Raw genomic sequence first — 23412 nt, forward strand, 5'->3', positions numbered from 1 at the left:
GAGCTCCGATGGGAAGGGACCGGCCGGAGCCCGGGGCAGCCGGGGACGGGAGTGCCGAGCTGTAGGCGCGCTGCCCCCGGCCCCCGCGGCGTGTCCTTCCCCGGGGCCGGTGGAGCCGGGGTCTCGCTGGGAGCTGCCCGAGGCGGGCAGGGCACATCGCTCATGTCGCCGTCGCTCCTGGTCCAGCGGCTCGCGGCTGCCGGGGATCGCTGTTAGCCCGCGCAGTTAGAGTGGCGTGTCCACGGGACGGACTTGGAAGCTGCTTTCCGTGGACATTTCCGAGGCAGAGAGGCGGCTTCTCCCCTCCATCCTCCGGTACCGCCGTGCCCTTCCCGCGGGGCTTGGAGAGCGCTGCGCCGTGCCCAGCGCCCGGGGCAGTGCTCTGCTGAAAACGTGCGGATGCCTTTGAGGAAAAGACATAAACGGTGCGTTGGGGCTCCATCGGTTTCCCTAAACGCTGATGTCGGGATGCCGGAGCTCTGAGCTGGAGCGGTGCAATATGCCAGTACAGCTCCCGTGTGGACGGAGAGGTTACTGCAGCGCCTTCCGGCTGGCAGCCTGGCTGAGGCTTCGGCTGTTGCTTTTTTACTTTTTTTTTTTTTTTTTTTTTTGAGTGGTGGGGAGGTTCACCTTATTATAAAATGTTTCATTATCCACATATTATGAATTAATATTTTCTGTCCCTTTTGCTGTTATTTTCTTGGCCATGCATCCTCTTCACATTTCTAAAGTTCGCTGAAAATCAGGTGGCTCAAGCTGCTGAGCAATTTCTGAAAGATTGCACTTTTAGTGGTATTATTTGGAAGGGGAGGGACTTAACATCTCCAGTGTTAAGCTGCTACAAATAGTAATAAAACTGTGTGAAGAAAATAGTTTGCGCTTTTGTGCGTATATCTCTTTCAGAGTAGGTGCAAATAAAATCGTAAGGCAGTTTGGTTTTGATGATTTCCAGAGTTTAATTTATGTGTGTGTGTGGCTAAAACGATAGCAGTCCTTTAAAGTGACCAGACTATCTGTGCTAACAAAGGGTATACTGTGTCTTTAATTAAATGTGGAACTACTTAGAGTGCTGGCTAGACAGCGGAGGGTGATAGTGGTATTTCTGCTTTACAACAGAGCTTAAGGGCTGCATTGTGGGAGTACTGAAATGAATAGACATCTAACTCAAGTTGTGTGAATTGTCCTCTTACAAAAACTTAAGCTGGTTTTAATTGATCTCATGTTCACTGATTGATCCTAGACCAATTGTTGTGCTTGTTGAACAGTTGGCTTTTTCAAAGGAGATTGATTTAAATTAGTTTTTAGTTTAATTATTGGATAAATGCGATCAGTATTGACAGTTGACTTACTGGTTCTATTTTGTGCCATCACCTATGGGTTTTGTTTTGGGCTTTGAAGAATGCAGTCTTTTTCAGTTAATAAGTATAAAGAAGTAAGCATAGCTAGTTCTAAGCACTGAAAGCACAATCTAAGAATGTATTAAAATTATAATAGGTATTTGTCATGACACATCCAGTCTGAAGTAATGCTTTCGTACATGACTCAAAATTCCAATAATTTCACAATTTTTCCGTATCCCATCTGCAAATAATCAGGCAGTCACTGTGGGGTACTGGCAGTTAAAAGTTCTCTGGCATTCTGTTTTGTCTGTTACATGATCTCAGATGCTCCATAATATCGTTTTCTTAATGAACTACAATTTTTGGCATAGATTAAGTCTCGTGTGTGGTAGGAATCAATTACATTCCGTCTGGAATTATGGGCAAATATCATGTGTAGCTGATTTTTTTAAAGCAGCTAAATGTACAATAAAGTTTAAGTGTATATGCCTGTGTTGGCGTTTGCTTGGATTTGTTGCTGGTGTAGAATACTCTAGTAAAGAAGACTTAAGTAAAATTGGGGAGATGTTCCCAGGATTCCTCATTTTCCATCTGCTTGCAACCCTTTCCCAAATCAAGGCTTGCAACATTGCAGTAGAAGCAGAATGATAAAATAAGGTTTAGAAAGTGGTTCCTACCTTGCACTGATTTGCATTTTGCTAGTTAATGTCACTTCACTAATTTTTTTTCTGATAAACACGTAATAATCAACAGGCTCTACTTATTCCACTGCTGCTCTTAGTTACTTTTTCAGCTCATTAGAATATTGCTTTGCATAGTTGGTCAGAACAGAACCTTACTTTCCTTAAAACACCTCACCAAATTCTCCCTCTGGAAGTCGCTGCCCTGAGCAGAATTGAGGCCTTTTTGCCTTTCCTGCAGGAGATATTTGAAAAGCCATTTAAGGGTTGCCTAGCTGAAAGCTGGGTGGTGTAATATCACAGCTGGTTTAGCCTAATCTTTCCTTTTCTTCTTGAATTGTATAACTTGGCTTTTTGTTTCTCTTGTAAGCCTTCTTCAATAAAAATTTATATTTATTTTTCAGATTTCTCTTTAGCAATCATTATAAGATGGGCAGCTTCATGTCTTAGCATTTCACTGAATATCACAGGGTACATGAAAGACCAGTGTGTTTTCCCCTTTGAGATGTAATGAAAACAACTTTTCCAAAGAGTACCACAGGGTAAAATGGGGGTGCATGGGAATGGAGACTCTCAGGGTGGCATGATGGTATTCTGCAAAAGTTTCGACAGAAGAGAATATAGGGATCATTATAAACAGCCATCAAACACCAGATCCTAACAAAATTCCCCAAGGGGAAAAAAGTCAATATGATAGCAGTCAGTGCCTGCATTGATGGGGAAACTCAGGAGTCCACAGAGAGGCTCTCTACAGTTCGTAAGACCAATGTTGGAGTAATAAAAAATGCGAATGGGACACATTCACACAGTTAAACCAGAAGTTGTTTATATCCAAGTACTCAAAACCCGTGGCTGTAAAACCACAGTGTCCAAGTACTCAAAACCTGTGTCTTTCCATTCAGGCCCTATTCATGGAGTGTCATGAGGGCTAAGGTGAATACTTATCTCCTACATGCTTACACTCTGTGTTAGAGGTACATAAAAGAGGAACACCTGTGGCCATGAGTGACTAAGGAGTGACAGTGGTGATGGCAAAATATACACAGGTGGAAACAGGAGGAGTGCCTGGGGCAGGAAATTTCCCAGTGTTTCTCAGACCTCAATACAGCTTTGTGCACAGCATTTATTGAAGAATATGAATATATGGAGGGGCACATTCACTGGGTTCAAAAATATGTCAATTAAATTTTTATCATCTTAATAGAAGATGGGAATCCTGACTACAAACCTGTTCTTATTATAGGCAATTGTTACATGGATTTTCAACTAGAATAAAAACCTGCTTGGATATTGGGGATTGTGATTTAGCTTTCCTATCAAGGTATCTACCTGGGATAATCTTGGAACCTGTCTCAGCTGGATTGTATGGTCAAGCTTTGGGAAAGATAGATGATTTACACATTAGAGAAAAAGAAACTCTGTTGGATAAACTTGACTGAAATAAATACCACATCTACTTTTACAAGGACTGTACTAGCTCCTAAAGAGAAATTTATCTCAAAAATGTCATACTACATGACTTTTAATGTCTAGCATTATCCAAATATCCTAGCTGTTATTAGCTATCTCCTCTCTTTGAGGTTGAAACATGTTTTATGTTTGAAGGACAGTTAACTTTTTTATCTCCAGGTTAAGACTTAAAATTTTATGTGGAAGCAGTACTTTGAGACACTTTTTTTTTCTCAGGTGTGACATTAAGCAGTTGTAACAGAACCTGTGAAAGAACTGAGTTGTGCTAACACAAGTGGTAATTTACCAGGCACTCATGGTCTGGAGAAATGCTTTGGAACCTAGCTTCTGTTCCTCAGGCCTGTACTTAGGATAGTTACTGATCATTCTTTATACATACATTGTTACTACAGCAATAGAATATCCAAACCCTGTAACCATTGAAAAGTCACAACTTTTAAACTTTTGGCTATTTACACTTATTACTGTCTTAAACTGACGGAAATCAAAATTTCTGTGTGAATGACTGAATACTAAACTAGCTAATGATGCAGTCAGTGTTACTGAGGATAAGCAATGCTCAAACAGATTGTGAAGATTTGCAGGAGAATGCTCAAAGCACCAAGAGCAGGATTCACTGTCAAAATAGACCTCTAAGGTTAGGGTGTTTGATTCAGCTTCCCAAAGTTGGTTTTTAGTGCTGCTTATAATATTTAAAACATCTCCTTCTGGGCTTGGTATGTACGTGACTCTCTTTAGCCAGCAGAGGCTGGGCAGAATATCTTGGGGCAGGTCCTGTGCATTTGGCACCTTTAGGTGTCCCAAGACCTGTTACTGGGGGAGCTAGAATTGGGGGACATGTTCTGGCACAGTGTTGGGCTGTGTGTGCTTTTCCTTGCCTGCATCCACCCCTTTAGGTCCCATTATGGGTCACTTGGGTTTAGGATGCTGGGCTAGATGGGTGTGCCTGATCAGACCTTGAGGTCTGTGTCCCTGCTTTTGTGCTAAAACCCTCTGTAAGATTTACACTATGATAAAGAACTTAGATTTGTATGCTTGATAAACTTGTCTTAACTGTATATTTTCCCCTTTTAGGGGATGGAGGGGATTTTATAAGGCTTGGATGAAAACTCTCACTAAAGCGGCTCAAAATGCATGACAGATACTGAAAGGGAGTTTTTACACTAGTATGGGGGCATTATGATGATAAAAGCAAGAATGCAGTTTCTCAATTCAATGTGTCATTTACAAGATACAGGCCAGCATAATTACTATGTTAAAGTATGTTAGCATTGTGTTGTTTACGTAAGCTGCCTTTAAAATATGGAAAATATGAAATTATTTAAAAGGTAGAAAGTGGAAGAGGTGTTTGTGATTAAAATTCAAAGAATAAAGATATAAAGGGCTGTTTTCTTTGTTGGGTTTTGTCTTTCTCTTGCTCTTTCTGCCAAGACTCTGACTACCCCATGGAGGCCTGCATTTCATTTCTGATAATCTAGCTTTTTTTTAATAACAAAACCTTAAGCTAACTAGAGGGACTGTCTAGTCAAACCTGCAAATCATCACAGGCTGAAAACATTGCCCAACTTACCATATCTCCAAACTTGAAAGCTTATAACTTACCATAACATCCTTTCCAAAAATGCATCCTTGATTTTGAATTCTGGGGAGGGATTCATGTGACTACAGGTAACTATCTGGAACATGAAGGTCTATGTGTTCTTTTATGATTGATCTACTTGGTGCAGTCCATCAAACCATTGGTACAATTTAACTCATCCCATGGTAGATGCCTGCCTTTGATCAGATAAAGCATACCCCTAACTAAATAAAGTTACTTAATTACCTTTATCTGTAATTGAAGTGTGGTTCAGCTGTATATGTCTTTAGTGTTAGCCCCTGTACTAAATTGAAATCAGCCTTTAATGAGAAAGGATCCACTACCTATATTAAAATTAAATGTTGGTGCAGCTCTTAACTTTAACAGATACAGTCCCTGAAAGTTCTTGTCTCTCCTGTGTTAGAGATTGATTTAGTTTCAGGTATTTTTTAATAAATTCAGTTCCTCAAGCATGCCTTTTCTTTTCACCTCAAAGTTTTGTTCAGGCACAGTTGGAGAACCTTCTGTATTTGTCTAGGCTCCAAGTGTTTGCTAATCCTTTTCTTAGTGAAGAGCATGACTTCATAAGTATTGGCTGTTGGTAAGGCACAAATGTAACAGCTTGATCCTTTCATCATGGACTACTTTAGAAACTGAAATTAGGTGCTGCCATGGTTTGTATACTCGTTGTATTTGTAGTAATGCAGATGTAATGCTTTGGTGTCAGTGTGGTGCTGCAAAGCAATTTTGTGCAAGAGGAGTAAATCTATCACTTTTTGGGACAGCAGTGGTGGGTTTAAACCTGTTCCCAAGTTATTTTTGGCATAGAAGATGGAATAGACTTGGTATCACATTTTGATACTTGGATTCTAACAAGTACATCTTAGGAAGGGAGGTGTTGAAGTGTCACTTGGATCCTGCTGCTGGTGAGCACCCCAGGGCAGATGCAGAGCTCTCTTTCCTGCCTACTCGATGGCTTTGTCCAGGCAGCTCCACCCATGGTGACCACTTACTGGTCAGACTTCAGTGTTACCCTTGTTGAGTTTTGCATATCTGTGGGCAGTGAGGGCCCTTGTAAGTATGACTTGAATTCCAGCTGTGCCGCTTTACTCTCCCTGTGTGGGGGTCCTGTCAATTTCTGCTAATACTTTTCGAAACTCTGAGGAGAAATGAAGTTGAAATGGATCAGGGTGGTGGTCTCTGCTCTGTTTGCCCCAAAAAGGCAGATGGTGATACAGCACAGTGTAAAGCACAGGAAAGGCAAGAGTGAAAGCATAAGTTTGCCAATTCTCTAATGTCACTTTTCTGATGAAGTTGCTGCAGTGGAGGGCATGGGTGGGATGGAGGAATTGAAATAAATTGGTATTTATACATAATACTATTTCAAAATACCTAATTGGTGTGAAACCTGTGTTCTGAACATGGAATGGAGATGACAAGTGTAACTCCTGTGAAATGATGGAATATGATATTTTCCTCTGTAGATTTTCCTCTGAGCCTAAAAGGATTTGAGACTTTAGTTGTATGTCCTTACTTTGGGATTTCTATGCCTTAGCACTTTGATTTCAAAGAGCTGCACACATCTCTGACCTTTGTCTGTCAAACTGTGGTCCATGGAGAAGCTGCTAGCATCTTCTGGATGTGTAGAGATGACACTGTCTCATCCTTGTGTTTCCACCTAAATACCCCTGAATGAAACACTCCAGTGAGCTTGTATAGCTCTGCTTTAATCTTATCCTATCTTGATGCAAGTGCTTGTTACTTAAATTCAAATTTAAGCTTAAAGTTTTTTTTAGTGGACAGCATATGAAAGATTGGCAGTTAAATTTTCTGAAATTTCCTCTTGTTTGTGGACTTGAATGTGCAAAAGGATATAAAAGAAGGAATGGAACTATAGTGTGGGGAAGAGATTAATTTTTATGGGAAAGCAGAGAAGCAATTAGTATTTAAGGTACCTTGATTATCTGATCAATGGGTGGTTTTTAAGATCTGGTGAGAAGTACAAAAACCCTTCATGCTCTTTGTTTCAGTAATTAATCTGTTATGCATTTCTTTTTGAAATACAGATTTCAGTAGAGCCAAGTACTTGATGTATCTCTAAGATTTTGTCCTTCTGTGAGGAAATGTTGTCTCCATTCCTTCCTTTTTTGTTGATATTATGGGATGGCTATAAGACTGTAACTAGGGAAATATAAGGAATTGCAAGTTACACACAGAATATTTAGAAGATGTGTGCAGTTCTGTAATTTTGTTTCAAACACCACCCTCCCCACCCCTCACACTTTCATTGGAGTTGTGTGTGATTTGATAAGGATAATGGCAAATCTCATGTACAATTAACATATATCCAAAAATGAAAGTACTTTTACTGTGATTTTCTGTTTGTAAAAATATTTTTTCTCTCTAGGATTTACATCTAAAAATAATCAAAAGCATATGGTTTAGGGACTGAGTATGAAATTTACCTTGCAAAAATTTTTATCTATTTTTTTTTGTGAGTATGGTCAAGATTTTCTCCATTGTGATGAAAACTGAACCCAAACATGGATGTAGTGAGGTGGAGGAAGGGATTTGAAGCTAAGTAATGTTTGTGATGTTGGCTTTTAAGGTTTTTTTTTTGATCACTGGACAGTTGCATGAGCACTAACTGCAAAGCAGACCATGTGCAGCAATGAAGACAGTGTTTGTGCCTTTTTATCTTGGAAGACTTGCACTGCTTTTACACTGCAAAGGGACAAATGTATTTGTGCAGTGCTGCCATAAAATAAAAACTTCCTGATCCAAGCACATTATTTTCTTTTTCGAGTTGAAATGCTGGCTGAAATATGTTGCACCCAAACATACGCTCTGCAGTAATGTATGGTCTTCTCAGCGTATGGTTGCCACCTTTGGAATACCAAAAAAACCCCAAACTGGCCACATCAGACAAATGGCTGTTGTGCATGCACAGATTCATCTGCACGTGTATAGCAGCACTGACAACACCCATCACATCCATACCAAAACATTATGGGCAAGATGGAAACAACTGAAACAGCAGCTGTGCTTATTAAAGATAGATGTTACTGATTTGCCCTTCTTTCTGGAATTACTCAAAAATTTTGGTAGATACCATATGTTTTTATTATAAACCTTCCAACTTAGTGTTTCCACTGCCAAGCATGTGGCTGTGACTCTTTTGAATGGGCACTAAAGTTCCATCATCTTTTGCTTTATCTATATTGAGATGGTACTTGAGCATCCCAGCTGAGCTGAGGCCCTGCAGTGCTGATCCTGCTGACATGACAGACTCTGAACTAAGGTCACCAGAGCAGAAATCAGAAATCTGCCTGGATTCCCTTCCCATAGCAGGCATGTTCTTTGTCCCTTCATGTGAGCTAGTTCAGACTTGGTTCACATCTCATTTTACACAACGCACACTAATAATGTGATGGGCACGGGTTCAGTTTTGACTCAGCAAGAGTAACTGTAAGCTGGCACAATCACTTTGCACACGAGGTTCTGTTCACAGCACAACACTGCAGCTGCTGGTTTCAGTTTTAATAAAGCTTTTAGCAATTATTGTACAATACTTACAACCAGCCTCTGATCTGAGATGTTTCAGTCTTGCAAGAAACCTAAACCTAAAGAGCGTTTCAGAGAGCATTTGCTTATTTATTAGTTGGCATCAGGTTATGTGTTTTATTTTCACTGGGGACATTCTCAGGAGGGGATTCTACCTCTAAATTTGCTCTCCTATCTCCTCCAAAATGGTCAGCGTTCTCTCCCCTACTTTGTTGAGTGCAGGGAAAGCTGACTCTCTGAGGGACATCTGAGGGAAGGCACCTTTTGGAGTAGGGTAGCTGTGTGCCTTTGCTGTTGTGATGTACTCCTGTGGCAGCAGGACAGTTCTTCAACTTAAGTTTCTTTCCTGGGCCGTGCAAAATATGCCTGGCCTGCATGCATCTGTCTTGGTCTTTTTTAAGTTGTTCAGCAAATAAGGATTGTACGTGCATACAGTCATTATCATACATTATATGTTTGGTTTTACCTGACATGGTTCAGTGTTGGGAATTCTGCCTCCCTGGTAAGAGGGTACCTTGAGAATGTCAGAAGCAAATCTATCTGGTTTTTTTTGTCTTCCTACCTGTAAAGCTTGTGGCTCATATGTTCATATGTATGTTCATATGCATACTCATCATATATATATACATCCATGAAAATGGTAACAGAAGATAAATTCTTCCTTTCTGTAAATGATAAACAGCTTTCCAGTGTGAAATCTTATGGCAGTAGGGATGTAAATAATGTCAGTATCTAATTGAAGTGGTGCTTCTAGACAGGTGCTTTAGTTTCCAGCTCTATTTCTTACAGCGCTATTGCAATATGCTGGAATGCAGCATCTTTGCTGATGCTGAGCTGACGCTGGGTCATGATTTCTCTTTTTAGCTATAATGGAACTGCAGAATTCCAAGTAGTTATCATAATTCTTTTATTAGTTGCAGAGTTTGCTGAATTTTGTCTGTAGCCTTCAAAGTTGTTTTGGAATTTAGTTTTAGGAAATGCTTATGGCTGTAGTTAGGAATTAAAATGAGAGGGATCTCCAATATTTTTTGTAGTGTTTAAAGTTACTTTTTTTGGTTTTCTGTAAAGCTTACTTTGATTCCACTTTACTCTGTTTCTTTGCTTGTTTTTTTTTTTTTTTTTTGGTTGGTTTGGGTTTTTTAATGGAGATTCTTATAGAAGTAGCAACTATGATTTTCTTTGATGCAAAATGTGTGGTGTGAAACTGAGAAGAAAATCTGCAAAATCTTATGTTTAGGTGAACAGAACTTGTAGACCACCTAGTCTAGTGTTGTACAGATGTGAAGTAGTAAAAATATATATACTCCTTTTGAAGGATTCAGGTAAATAAAACTGACACATGGAGAAGAAGAAGAGGCATACAATAACCTTTTTTATTAGTGGACAAAGCTGGGCATCTGATCTGTAGTTTTGATTCTCAGATTCATCCATATCCCCTGGATTATTTAGCCCCTCTGTGCTGAGGGCATGTACTTGCACAAAAAATAAGTATTTTCTCTATTTCAGATTAGTGTTCATCCTCATCCATATCTCTTTGAGCAAGAAAGACCATTTTTTCTGTTATTGTTCTGCATTTGTGCTGTATATGCTCTATCCATCTCTTTTGCGACCCAAGACAAAGACTTGTGTATTATATCAGAGGGAATCTAGTTCTGCTCAGCTTTGAGTACAAGAAGAGGATTATACTGTCTGTTCTTCTGCTAAAAATGTCTTGTTAATTGCATCTTGTGCCAGCAGTATTCTGGAAAATACCCCCAGCCCAGGGGATATCAACAAGCTGGAGAAATCAAAAGAAACCTCCCAAAGTTCTACAAGACATTCAGAGCCCTGCACCTGGGAAAGAGCAGCCCCAGACATCACTGGAGGCTGGGGGGCAATCAGCAGGAAAGGAGCTTGGCAGGGAGGGCTCTGGGGGACATGGTGGGTGCTGTGCTGAGCGTGAGCCAGCAATGTTCCCCTGCTGCAAGGAAGGCTCCTGGGGTTCTGGATTGCCAGCAGGGCATCATTCCCCCTTAGTCAGCTATGGTGACTATTTTGTAACCCCAGGACTCCATTTCCACACCTATGAGACGCCCATCGCTTCAGAGGGAAAACACTCTGAGCACTCTAAAACACTATCACAAAATAGAATAACACATGATTTTCAAACTCAGCCCTTCTCTGGGCTCCTCAGCACTAGAGAGAGTTCAACAAAAGAACACGAAGATGATTATTGGACTGGAGCATCTCTCCTGTGAGGAAAGGTTGAGAGAGCTGGGACTGTTCAGCCCTGAGAAGGCACAAAGGGGTTCTGGTTCTCATCAACGGAGCTGAATGGGAGGGTGCAATTAGGTCAGGGCCAGGCTCTTGCCTGGTGCTCAGTGACAGAACAAGAAACAATGAGCACAAACTGAAACACAGAAGGTACCCTCTGAACATCAGGAAAGACTTTTTTACAGTGAGCGTCACTGAGTACTGATATTGTTGTCCAGAGAGGTTGTGGAGTCTCTGTCCTTGGAGATACTCAAAAGTCATCCACATGTGGTCCTGGGCAGCTGCATTGGTCTGGCCCTACTTGAATAGGACAATTGGACCAAATGGTTCTTTTTAACCTCCAGAAGTTCCTTCCAACTTCAGCCATTCTGTGAAAGAGAGTTGGGAAATATATTGGGTACCTGGCTTGAGCCTGCTTTTTTCTTTTTAGTAATAGCCAGCTGTGGAGAGGAAACAGACAATTCATTCCTTTTAGAAATCCTTAGGATAAGTGACAGAATCATGCACAGTTGCAATCCCCTTAATGTTGTTGGAATACTAAAATCAACCAAAAGAAGATTCTTAGTATTTAGCAGTAGCACTGGTTGTCATAAAAATGGGATTCTATGTCCTGGTGGTTTTCTATCCCATCAGTTCCTTGCTCCCCCATTTTTCTTCTCTGTTATCTGTAATATTTACAGATAACAAAGAGTGTATTGTGAATGTAATAATTAAGATACTAGACCTAACTCTGGTCTCCCTCATTTTGTTGTAAATCTGGGGATGATGTCAATCTCTCTCAGGCACAGTGGCTATTCCTGAAATGGTGCTTGCTCTGGGATCTTGTTGTCAATTTGCTGATGCTGTATTTGAGAACTCTTTAATTTAACTCTTTCATCAGACTCCTGGAAAAAGTGTTGCTGCTTTCAACTTTTATTTCAGTTATTGTAATTAGCAGTGGCATCAATATGTAGGGGTTTATTTCAGCTTTGGAAGAGGCTTTTCTCTAACTGCTTTCCAAGCAGTAACTAAGTGAAACTGCTGCATATTGAGCCTTATGTAACATGAGGCTCATTGGGTAAAATAACATTAGTCTGTGCTACTTAAACACACTCTGGAAGGCTTAAGGAGGAGAGGAAGGAAAATATTTGAAGAGATCAACTGGATGTGGTTGAATACATGTAATGTCACCTGAGAAGGATTAGAATTTGCCAAAGCTTGACCTGAACGAAGACCTCCATTTAGGGCTTGTGTTCCTACCAGATCAGCTACAGTGGTTTTTCTATGCACAGTTCTCTACCAGCAGTCATAGAGTGAAAGAGTCCAGTGATTTACTTGGCTTCTGTGTCTCAGATGTAGTAAGTTTAAAAAAAAAAATTAAAAGGTCTCAGTTTAACATTCCTTCTCCTTATTAGCTGCAGCTGGCTTTTTCTAATTACTAAAGTCAACATTTTTTTCATCTGCATTCTGTTGCTTTTATCTTTGCTGGGAGCTCAGTGTATGCACTCTGGCTGATAAGCAGCTACACGTGTAATTAATATCCATAGATGTGGACAGCTTCAAAAAATACATGCACTGACACTTCCAATTCCAAGAGAAGACCCAGTGGAGTAGTTGGTAGCAATGGTACCTCATCCACCATGGTATTTGCTTTCTGATTATGTGGTGTTGGCAAACCCAGTGACCTTATTCTTAATAACATGATTACTGTGATTGTGTCTTTGAAAAATCATGTGTTCCTCTGTTTTGTGATAGTGTTTTAGAGTGCTCAGAGTGCTTTCCCATGCACCTCTTTGAAGTGATGGGTGTCTCATAGGTGTGGAAATGGAGTCCTGGGGTTACAAAATGAAATAAATGAGAATGACAACTGGAGATGCTTAGTAACTCTGAAAAAACAAGTCACAAGTGATATTCTTGTTTTATTCAAGTCTGCTACAGAATTGAGATAGGGGTTGAAGAAAATTAAATGACTGTTGTGCCAACATTATGCAGCTAGACAGATGTTCACCACAGCAGGCCCCTACAGCCATTCCTGCTAAATCTGAAGTCTGACTATTGAAAGGTAAAGTAGGTAATACTTCTACATAGCAGTAAAAAATTACAAATTTTAAAATTAAAATTATAGGGTTTTTAGAGGAATTACTTAATCTCATGCTTCTAGATATAGACTTGAGCATCACAGACTGGGAATATTCTTAGTTGGGAGATAAATTTGCCTTTACCAACAGGAGGTTTCTGATACCTTCCTCTAAAGCACTGACTGCTGCTGGAGTGAGCAATGCTTTTGGTCAGTATAAAGATTTCCATGTAAAATTTTTGTTGAAAAGTTTCTTTTCTGTACAAAATGTTAATTGAGTTTATATTTTTGGGGTTCAGCATAGCATGGGCTTGATCTTAAAAATACCTTGAGTCACAGTTGAGTTTGGTAGATATGTACTGAGAAAAAGCACACAATGAAATGCAGTGCTGTGGAGGAATAGCATGTCTCTCAAGAGACTTAGATTGCAATGATTAAATGTCAGAACTATTTAGAGTTAACCTTCTTTTGCATTTGCATCTCATACCACTAAATTATGAAATTGTAACTAAGATTTAACCATTTTGTTTAGCCACAAACAAGGTTATCACTGCTTTTTATATATTTGTTTCCTTTTTTTCATTCATTCTTCATTTGTAACAGAAACACTGTCCTTGTAGTAATCATGTAGAGATCCCCATCATACTCTACTGTGTGGAATAATTTTTCTTTTGTTTATGTATTTTTAGCTAAGATGAAATCTGATTAGTTGAATGCTCTTGATAATATTCAAGTACATCCTACAGCTTTGCATTTGCTGTTTGATGTTCCATTTTACAGCTTTACTTAAATGCTCTGCAGGGATTGTGGTTTAGTGGTGAGAGCATGAAATTTGAATCCAAGGTGCCTGGTTCTCTTACCAACAGAGCTGGTCAGTGTGTTTAAAACCAGATTCTTCTACCCCACCACCCCATAACAGATTTGCATGTGTGGGTACAAGTTTTTTTCCTCTCTCTGTTTTTTTTTTTTTTAATAAATGTTGATCAGCTCAAGCAGGCACTGCAGGTCTGTCTTTCCCTTCAGTGCCTCAGTACCTCTGGTGTAGAGGGTACTGTTTTATCACAATGCAGTTTAAATTATATCAGTGATATGCATGGCTAACAGGTCCTAGAGTGTTAATCTCTAGGCATTTATATGGTTATTATGAAGGATAATAAGCACATAAATAAGTTTCCTGCCTCCATGTTTATTGGCTGAACACACTCCAGCATGTAGAACATTGCATTCATGGCAATGATTTAGGTGCTTTAGAAAGTGCTTGCTCTATCTAATATGAAGTCTTTTGTGCTGTCATGTCTGTCAGAACTGAGATAGCAAAATCTGTTTGACTCTGCATCAGTGCTCTGCAGGGTGCAGAAACTACTACTGCCTCTCTTCATTACTAGGTGAGTGTCTGAAAGTATTTAATGGGGTTTTATCCTGACATTTAAACTTTCAGATACAAAGGATGGAGCTCTTCAATTGAAGGTAGGTATTTCCAGCAGTCTGATTTAATTGCTATATGAAGAATCTATGTATTCTCAAAAAATCCCCCAAATTATATTTTATTTCCTTCCAAACTGAGGTAACTATGTTATCAGATACCTCAGAACTGGGCTGTGAAATGAGGATATCTCAAAGAGGCCCACAGTTAGAGTTACTAAGCTGAACACTTAAATTTACCTTATCTTAAAGTGGAAACATAGCTTAAAAAATTTAAGGTACTCCCAAAATTAAGAAATGTATATTTCTTGTATTAAGAATATAAGGAGATACCATTTTTGTCTTTGCCTCCTCAGGGCTTCCACTCTCTTTTCTTTAATTCTCCAGTCTCTCATTATTCACTTTGCAAATGTAAGCTGTGTAATGTCAGCCAAGTAACTTTTAGTTTTTTAGAAACACATGACATGTCTGGTTTTAAGACAGTATTTGCATTTCCATGGAATCATGGGGAAAAAAAATCAATAGGCCCTTGCCAAATCCTAATTCTAATTTCTGCTTGAAATGTACTGAATGGTAAACACTTGGAGTACATAGGTAAATATAATACATTTTTATCTTCTTTACGAGGGAATTCTCATTTCAATTTAAAAAAGCCCAGTAGTCATTAAGTGCCATTTTTCAGGGTGACACCCAGCCTGCTGTGATTTAAGTGGATCTGAAATACAGCAGCTAGTACATTTAATTTCATTTTTAATACTATTCCTGCAAGATGTGGAGATAGCAATATGAATACATCTGAAAAGCAAATATGCTCCATCTGTTCTAGTTCAAGATTTCTAAGTCTGGTCCATCATCTTTGAAGTTTCAGACTCTGGTGCCTGGGGTTGACAACAGGGAGGATGACAGAAGGTTTGGTGGATGTTTTGAATGTGGAGAGTACAAGCAGGGTATAAAGCTCAGGGATGTTGGATTGAATTAAAGTGATGTCCTGCAGCTAAGTGTAGGTTTGTGAGTGTGGAAACATTCAGTTTGAGTTGTATTTTTCATGTATCTTTTTCTAAATCAGATACTTTCATATTTTCAGAGTTCTAATTTTTCAATCTAGTGTTTCTCTACTATGTTTAAAGACACCTATTCTGCTCTTCTACCTTCCCCTTTCTAGTTAAATTGTTTTCTGCTCCTCTTCTCAGCCATGTGTGGCTATGGCAGCATAAATAGCATTTATTCTTCCTTCTCTGTTTGTCCAAGTGTCTATGAACTCTTTTGTTTGCCTGCAAATCCAGAATTTTCTCAGAGCATATCACTAAAATTTCCATATTTATTTAAAATATCACCTTCTTCTCTCCCAACATCTAAAAAACCTGTCCTTTTTGAGAGTGGTTGCATTGGTTCATTTTTGTCTTGGAATATAACTTCGTAGGAATTTTTGAAGTTTTTAAATCTAATAATTTGAGTTTTTTAAGGAGTTCTATGAATTATGGTTTTGCAATGATTGTTTGGTTTTGCTAAATATTCAGAGCAGGATGACTGCAGTGATAAGGAACTCTCTCAGGTGCACAGAAAGTATATTTTAATTTCCTGATTCTCAGCATATGTGACCTTGGTGAAGTTGTTCAGAAAATGTCCTGTATCCACATTTCTTTTTCTGGAAAATGGGACATTTACTCCTTGCATAGTCTTGCAGCAGCTCTACAGTGGTGAAAACTCTGCACATCTGAGAAATAAATTAAATTCTGTTGTCTAGTATTTTGGTTTTGCTTGCATTCTGCTACATGCTTTTTTTTTGTTCGCATATTTATGACTTGGAAGATCTTTTCCTCAGCACTCCGTGTTTTCTTCTTTTAGTGCTTTTGTCTGGCATGTTCTTTGGAAGCTTTCTTCCTAGAAGCACCACAATGGTCAGAATCTCACACTCAGACTTTAGTGCATAGTATTTCAATTTGCTTAAATTAAACAAAGTAAGTTTCTTAGGGCAAAGATATAGGGAGAATTCCGGCCCTGTGAGATGAATTGCTCATCTTATGCTGACCTGGGTGGAATGAGAATATCACCATTGGTTTACAAGTGTCAGATGAAATGTTACAACCATTGGATGTGTTTGCTTATCCAGTGCTTTTCCTGGGTTCTGGTAGGACTGTTCTCCTTTGCGGATTTGCCCAGTAGTTTTCACATTTTTCATAGATTATAGATTACCTTAGGCTTAGGTGCCTTAGGTGTAGCTGAAGTGAGCTGGAAAACAGGCTATTTCCAGTGCAGAGGCAAGCTTGTTACTAATGCTCAATAAAAATAAGAGAATGGGATTTCCTTCAAGTTTCTGAATTTTATTAATTCAGTTTAGACTTAGCATGTAAAATCTTATGGGCATGAATGAGATTAGGTAACACATGCTCTAGTTAGCATTGTTTCAGACTTGGCAATAAACAAACTTTGCTCTTTTCAGCCTTTCAGTAGATAAATGCTTCATATTTTATTAGAGCAATTTGGCTCCTGACATGAACTGTAAGCCTGTTAAGCCTGTAATATAGTGATTAAAACTGGAAAAATACAGGATGCAAATATGTTCTTCATTATGCACTTTAATGCCAACCAGATATGTAGTGTGCAGCCTAGAACATGATAGTTGGAGTGTACTAAGCAACTAGCAAATTGTTGACAAGGCTCATCTGCTGTTGGTTTGTGTTGGGGTTAAGAGCAAAAGACCTTAAGAAATTTCAACTGTTTGACGTTAGATGTTGATGCCTGTTGCATCTGGCTGGATGCAGCTTAAGCAGGCAAGGCCAGTACCTTTATTAACTTCAGCTCAGTATTCTTCATTGAAGCAAGTAACAGGGCAAACTGAAGAATATGAGAAGAATTATTCAGTAAATCTTACAGAAAAAGAAGACTCCTCGGTTATGAGAATGGCTACTTTTTGTACATTGGGAGTAATAATAAAAAGTAATTCTATTCTATGAAGCAGTAAGTCCAAGCTGCTCTATTTTGCCATGATCTTTTAATATGGGATTGGTTTTCCTTCCCAAATTTAATCTGGGAGTTGCTCAGATCACTTAAAAAGTGAGAAAGAATGAATTCTTAATGATACCATAGCATCTGCCATGAGGATTTTGGAAGTGATGGTAGTGGTCTCAGTTGGCAATGAATGAGCTGCTCAGCAGGGAAAATCAGCCTCCAAACCCTGATCTCCACATTGGAATGTGTGTATCTTATCTGTGGGGAGCGTGCACGTGGAAAGAAAGATTGGAAGTCTTTGAATACAGTTTTAATTTTCCCATGCACTGTTTTCCTCTTGTATTGTCAAGATATTAGACTTCTGCTTGAAATTTGTGAAAGAGAGAATATTGATCAAGAGTCCTCATTATATAATGGAGTCATAAAGTCATTCACCTTGGGAAAAACCTCTAAGATCAGTCGAGCTGTTAACCCAGCACTGCTATGTCCACCATTAAACCACACCCCTAAACACTCCATCTGCATGTTTTCTAAATACCTGCAGGGATGGGCACTCAGATGCTTCCTTGGGCAGCCAGTACCAATTCTTCCTTACCATGGCTATGAGAAATATGCAAGTTTTCATTGGTGTTAATGGTTCTTCCATTCCTGTTGCTAAACTCAGCAATACATTTCTGCACTTGCTTGGATTTCCCTGTGTAAGCCATTGTCCAGCAGCTCCCCAGCCTTTTTCCATCTCATCTGGCACAGCCTCACCACGGAGAGCTTGGAAACACGGCCAACATGGATCAACCCTCAACAAACTTTTCACTGGGTGCCAAGGACAGCTTAGACCCCTTTTTAGATCCTCTTTTCCAGATTAAATCAATTCAAGCTCCCACATGGTGCACAAAATGTGTGGGCTGGACTCACAGTTCACAGCTGCTTTCAGGAGATGTTCACTCCTCCAGAAATCCCATTCTATTGAGCTGGACTTGCCCCAGGAGATGACAACCTGTCCCTCAGCACTTGCTCCTGGACAGGCCCTTCCTCTGGCACAGGCCAGGATGCAGAGAGGGCTCAGCTCAGCCACTGCCCCACTCCAACCCTGCAGAAACCTGGAGCTCCTTGCTGGGCCCCACCAGGGTCTCTGCACCAGGTGCCCCGGAACCAGACCCCCTGCTCACGCAACTGCTCACAGTGGTGATTTGTGGTGTTTCAAAAGTTTTTGAAGTCCATAAATGGACCTGTTGTCCTGAAATAAGTTTTTTCACCCAGAGTACATCAAGCCCACTGTGTGCTGTAGAGGTTTGTATTGTTTGTACTGAAAGTCATCATGGTTTTTTTTTATAAAGTTTCCCTTTCTAGTCCATGGAGTTTGTCCTGAAGATATTTCTGTGTGTTGGCTTCCAAGCCAAACATATTTTTAATACATTTGCATAAGTGAAAGAACAGTCCTTTTATAAATGGAGGCGACATTCTTTTGAAATTACCAAATTAATGAGAAATTAATTATTGATTTAATAATGCAGCAAAATTAGTGTATTGCATTAGTGTGCTGCCATATGATTTTCTTTTAAGAGACAGCATAGCAGAAATTTCACTTCTTCATGGCTTTTGTAAGAATCAGACAAGCTCCATAGCACTGGCAATTGAGCAGTAAGAGATACAGTGAATCTGTATTTCTTAATTTGTGCCTTTCTTAATCCTCAGACCTCTCTCTTTTAGGACCAAGAACACTATGCTTCCACAGGACAGAATGTGGAAAAAGAGTGAAGGAATCAGTGTACTTGGTGAAGAAAAACAAAAAGGTGCTTTCTATTGGAGGTCGAGGTTTGGCAAAGAAATAGGGAAAAAAAAAAAGGAAAACCTCTTTCATGAAAAGCAGACAACTATCATAGAAAGTATCATTCAGTGAAAAGAAAAATAATTGCCAAACAAGATGTCACTCTAGAAACTTACAAGCAGCCCCAGAAAACAGTACCCAGTTCACTGGTGTGGGATTTTGGGGTGCAGTTTTTATTGCATCTTGACAAAGTGTGCTGTGATCTCTTTGGAATGAGACTTCATAGAACCATATTAACAGCCTGCACACAGATTCAGAAAACATTCCTCTATTTGAAGTGGTTTAGCAAAATTCATTTATCCATTAAATCAAGAACTGTGTTTAGGCTGCAGGACCTGATGGTCCACATAATGTGCGCTGGGCTCCTACCAGTCATATGTAAACTGTCTAATTGCTCTCAGCTGTGTTGTAACAAATAATTGGAAACCGAATATCCACCAGCAGCCCTACCTGTAGCTGTGACAGTAGCAGATTCCTCTTACAGTTCCTTAAAAAAAAAGACGAGAACCCTCAGAAAAAAGTTTAGGGTTCTTTTTTTTTTCCCTGCTACTTTTAAAAGCTGCTGTTGCAGCATGACTTGCCTGCCTGTTGTCTGTGTTGCATTGCTTTCCTTGAACAAAAGCCAGTTGCCTTTTTAGCAAGTACTCTTGCCAAATGCACCATTTGAACAACGGTCAGTGGGGAGAGATACATTTCTGTGCTGATACAATGATGATTTTAACAGCTTGCTGATGCAGTGGAGGACACTTCAGAAAGTTTCCTGGATATGGAGATCTTGGCTATGAATCCCAGGCTGCTGTATGGTGGCCACCTCTGTCCTGTCCACCAGGTAGACTTTCATGTCTAAAAGACCAGTAAACAGCCATGGTAGCATCTGATGTTATTCCTTGATCGATTTATGTGTGTGGGATGCAAAAGCAATGAAAAATGTCATACCAAATAATCTGTAGAAGGGTTTTTTCTGTTTTTGTGATGTTACCTGATCTATTGGAATTTTCCAGATATTGAACTGGGGAACCCAAAGCTGCTCAAATGTATTACAAGTCCTGGGAGAGTAACCTGGAGGTAGGGTTATGGCATTACTTAATAGAGCTGTGAATTCCTCTCAAAAACATAAAGGACATACTTGGGTCAAAAATTGAGAATAGCTGAAACAAAGTTGTAATGAGATCTCTTGAAAGCTATCATTACATACACTTTCATTTAACTCAAGTATGAAATGAGAAATCTTTTCTTTCCTTCGTGGCTGTGTCTGAGCAGATGTAACTATTTTGGTGTTCTATAGTTAGCCCAGTAATTAGCTGATGATTGCTCAGCAAAGAAACCAACAAATCAAGAATGTAGAGAGTACAGTGACTCATCTGAGAATATTTGCTGTGTGTTATGTTTGATTGTTAATTCTTGGTTATATGATTGCTGTATGAAGTATCCCAGGTTTCATAACTGGAGAAAGGAGATAAAGTGTAGGAACTGGTTTTCAAAGGAAAGTATTCTCTTGGGTTCATTCTCATGGGTGGAGAGAATCTTTCTCCTTCATTTTCAGGATAAGCCAATGAGGCCAAACAGGAATGAAAAAGCTGCAAAAGTGTCACTATGAAGTTGCAGTTGATAGTATGATTTAAACACTTAATTTGGAGCTTTACATTCATCTAAGTTTAGCTGTGTTTGTAATGTTTATTGCTGATGTGTATTAACCACCAACATCTTCTGGGATATGATCACCTGCTCTTGGTCTCCTCCTGATGTGAACTGAGCAGATGATGGGCTCAGTGGGACGAGGATCTGCCCAGTAAAGACCCTTGCACATCCTCACCTTTGTGGCCTTGGAACACTTCACAGGCTGCAGGCTGGCATGTGAGGAAAAGAGTCAGTCTTGAATCATAGAAAGGCTTGGGTTGGAAGGACCTCAAAGATCATTTAGTTTAACCCCCTGCCATGGGCAGGGACACCTTTTAGAAGGTGCTCAGAGCTCTTTCCACCCTGGCCTTGAACACCTTTAGGGATGGTCCATCTGTAACTTCTCCGGGCAGCCTCTCTGTTCCAGTGCCAGGAATGTGTGGTCTTCTCTTCTCTCCCATTTTCTTCAATGGATCTGCCAGCATCTGTGTGAGATTATTTTTATTTGGGGACTTTCAGATTCTCTTGGAGCTGCTAGCAAAAGCTCAAAGTTCTTGGTATTCAATGTATGTTAAGTTGAATTTGGTGGTTGTATGGACTTGAAAATTTGTAGTTGTCTGTAACAGAGTTAGTTCCTTTACTTCCATTTATAACTTTGAAAAGATTCTTTCTTAACTGCTTGAGCAATTTACTAAATCTTAGCATTTTAACTACATTTCATAGCAATAAAAGGATGAATAAAAATAAGAAAGTTTTCCTGTGCTTATCTCTTTTAGTTACCCTCTGCTGTAATTTTGGTTGACATACATTTTGATTGATATAGATAGTCCATATCTTTACATATGTATGCATACAGATGCAGTGCAGCTATATTTCTCTAAATATTTCTTAAGCTTTACTTCCATGCTGTTCCTTGTTGGGGTAGGATGCTTTACAAGAACAGTCCCTTGAGTCTTGAGCATGCCCTTTCTTCCCTGTCTCTTGGGTTTGTTTATTATAACCCTTATCTTGAAGTAAGGTATAGTGCAAGGTATTTTGTAGGTCTGTGATGAACTCCACTGAATTCAGGAACCACATGTAAGATCAAGGCCTAAATACTTGAATCAGGACCCTAAAGAGTATAAATAAGGAAATGAAGGTGGTAAAAGATAATGCTTAAGTAAGGGAGGAGAATGTGGCAGCAAGTGGAAGGAACAGTGAAGAAGGGAGTTTTTATTGTGGAAAGGAAATCAGTTGAGTTGATTAGTTTCATATGTGAGATTCCTTTTTTTTAAATATTTGTTTAAGAGCTAAATGGAAATTCTTTATTTGGGAATATTGTGGTTGAGAATGATTATGCGTGTGTGACAGAGGATAACAATGTATACATTTGAAAAAAAAACAAACCTAAAACTACTCAAAATATCAGGGGATTTACAGGAGAAGCACCTATTCATTGAATTTAACAGCAACAAAATTGTGTGTCTCTGACTTGGTGTCAAAGGTACTTGGCTCTCATCATGTTAACCTTCTATTTGTAACAGTTAACTGAAATACAGTTCTCGAGAGTGCTTTTATTTTTTATTTTAGGTGCTGATGGACAAAGTTTGTGCATCTTATAAATTGCATGCACTGTGTAGAACTCTTATTAATTGGTGGTGGAAGTTACAATCCATATTTTAAATAAGTAGTATAATACAGCCATTCAGAATTACACCACAAAAAAGAGAGGGGTTTAATGGACTCCATATGTCTGCTTTTAGAACTGGTTAAGTAAAACTTTGTTATACCACATAATGGTAAACCATCAGTGCTATAATGTCCTTACGGTCTTTTAAGAACCTCCTTTATAGACACTCTTCTGACAAAGATTAATTCATTAATGGATTCAAACTAACAGGAATATAGTTTATATTGCTACAATGAACAGGCATCAGTGTTGGATGCATTGTCCCTTTAAATTCCTGGAAACTGAAATGCAATATCCTTGCTCATGAGGAAGAACTAATTTTGAACAAGCAGCAGCTTTTCAAGTACGTCACTTGCATTTTAAAACAATAGCTTCAATGCATACCTTAGTTTATGCTCTTTCATAATAAAGACTAGAATAGTAGATGCATCCAGGAACACAGGAACATAGAATGCAATCTTCCTGTATCAGTGATAATTTGTGGTATGGAAATATTAATGACTATTTCTTAAAAGTTGTTTCATGTTTAAGCATTTTAATAAAACAGCTCTGTTTATAACTACTAAGTTATAAATAGCTAATATTAATGGGTAGCTAGCCTAGGGCCACGTTATTTAAATGGTTTGATGGCCTGCATCTCCTTCCCCCAGTTGTTTACCCTCCCTCTCCCCTTGCACCAAAATTGTACTTCTGCTTGGGTATTTCCAAACACTGTACATGTGTGCTGCCTGGCCTAGCCTATGGTCTTCTTGCATATTGAAAATCAGATCACTGGACTCTTGATCAAAATTGACAATGTGAGCATGTTAAAAAGCGTAGCAGTTTGCCCTCCTTCATTTGCACTCCTGGGCACAGGCTGGTGAGAAATGTGCACACCCAGATCACACCAGGATATTCTGCTTCTCCATTCACACCTGTCTGGGTCTGCTGCTCTGTGGATCAAAACTGCCCAGTGGCACCAGCACATCTTCTAGGGGGCAGGCAGAAA

The 23412-nt window shown here is 39.4% G+C and overlaps 1 protein-coding gene across 2 annotated transcripts in view; it reads left to right on the forward strand.

Annotated features, from left to right (window-relative positions):
* RSPO2 (R-spondin 2) overlaps positions 1-23412 on the forward strand; it is a 100856-nt gene that overhangs the window by 785 nt on the left and 76659 nt on the right. The gene's annotated exons all lie outside the window — the stretch shown is intronic.

This window comes from Melospiza melodia, chromosome 1 (genome assembly GCF_035770615.1).
Source record: "Melospiza melodia melodia isolate bMelMel2 chromosome 1, bMelMel2.pri, whole genome shotgun sequence".
In the NCBI taxonomy this organism is placed as follows: domain Eukaryota; kingdom Metazoa; phylum Chordata; class Aves; order Passeriformes; family Passerellidae; genus Melospiza; species Melospiza melodia.